This window comes from Etheostoma spectabile, chromosome 3, assembly GCF_008692095.1.
Source record: "Etheostoma spectabile isolate EspeVRDwgs_2016 chromosome 3, UIUC_Espe_1.0, whole genome shotgun sequence".
In the NCBI taxonomy this organism is placed as follows: Eukaryota; Metazoa; Chordata; class Actinopteri; order Perciformes; family Percidae; genus Etheostoma; species Etheostoma spectabile.
Window position 1 is genome coordinate 11687315 of NC_045735.1, and position 1207 is coordinate 11688521.

The 1207-nt window shown below is 37.4% G+C and overlaps 1 protein-coding gene across 3 annotated transcripts in view; it reads right to left on the reverse strand.

The window, feature by feature from the left end:
- Positions 1 to 1207, reverse strand: part of veph1 (ventricular zone expressed PH domain-containing 1) — a 92039-nt gene that overhangs the window by 49505 nt on the left and 41327 nt on the right. The window lies entirely within an intron of this gene.

The following is a 1207-nucleotide window of genomic DNA, read 5'->3' on the forward strand; positions in this document are numbered from 1 at the left end:
GGGGGGAGGTTGCGGCAACTTCTTTTGTTTCTAAATCAAAACAAAACAAACAATAATAATTACAAACACATGCTCTCAGCGAAATTAGAAAATATAAGCGTCTCATTTTCCCAAATGGCATTACTTTCCCATCTGCCTTTGTAATACCACACATAAACACACATCTGATCATTCTCAGCCTGCTATCTGTGTAAAATGAAACCAGAACAAATATAAGACCAGCTCACCTCTGACACACAATATTTTACAAATAATTGTTGTATTTTTAAGTTCCTACTAAACCAGTGAAGACAGGAATCCATGATGACAGATGAACAAAGGTGACATGATTCGGTGTTTGAGGGCGGCCAAAGCCTGGGGACAAAAACAGGATTCTTTAAAAAACGTAAGGTTTCACACTTGTATAAAACTGAAAAAAAGACATCCCTCTCTCTTTTGACTTAGAGACAAACTGATTGATTGATAAAGGGACAAAAAGACAGACAGAGCTGTGTTTACAGAGCTCAAGCACACATTGTAACAAGGAGAGAAGAATCCAGTTACTGCCCAGGTTGGGAATGTTTCACTCACTGTATGATGCTAGATTTATACGTGGATGCTAAAACTACCAGAAAAGGTAGGACTTGACTTTATACTGTAACAACATGCCAAGTAGGTATTTAGGAGTTTTTGAGCCTGGAGTGCAGGCTGCAGGTATAAAGACTTTACGAGGATGTGTGCTATTTCTGGACACAGTTTAGACTTTATTGTTGAGATGATTTTACTTTTTAAGGACTTACTACAATACTTCCAAATGTGACAGCAGAATTATCGTCATTTACAGTTTGCAAGTGAGATATTTTAAAGCCTTCCTGGTCAAATGGCGCTTTTCTTAATCATCAATCACCGCATTTTGTGATTAATTTCCTGGAAAAAGCACTTGGCCTTGATTAGATGTCCTAAATACATCACATGCTTAACTTATTTCCAAATTCTTATTTAGAATTCTGAACAGAATCAAAAACAAGAAGAACAGGAAGAACTGTTGTTTTTAATTATAACTTTTAATGTTGTCCAAAACATTATGGCAGGGTAACAGATATTCCTCCAAAGTGCCGATCTGACATGACAGATACACATCTGGAGAAAGAAATCAGTTCTTTCTGCCTCATGTGTACTGACACACACACACACACACACACACACACACACACACACACACACACAC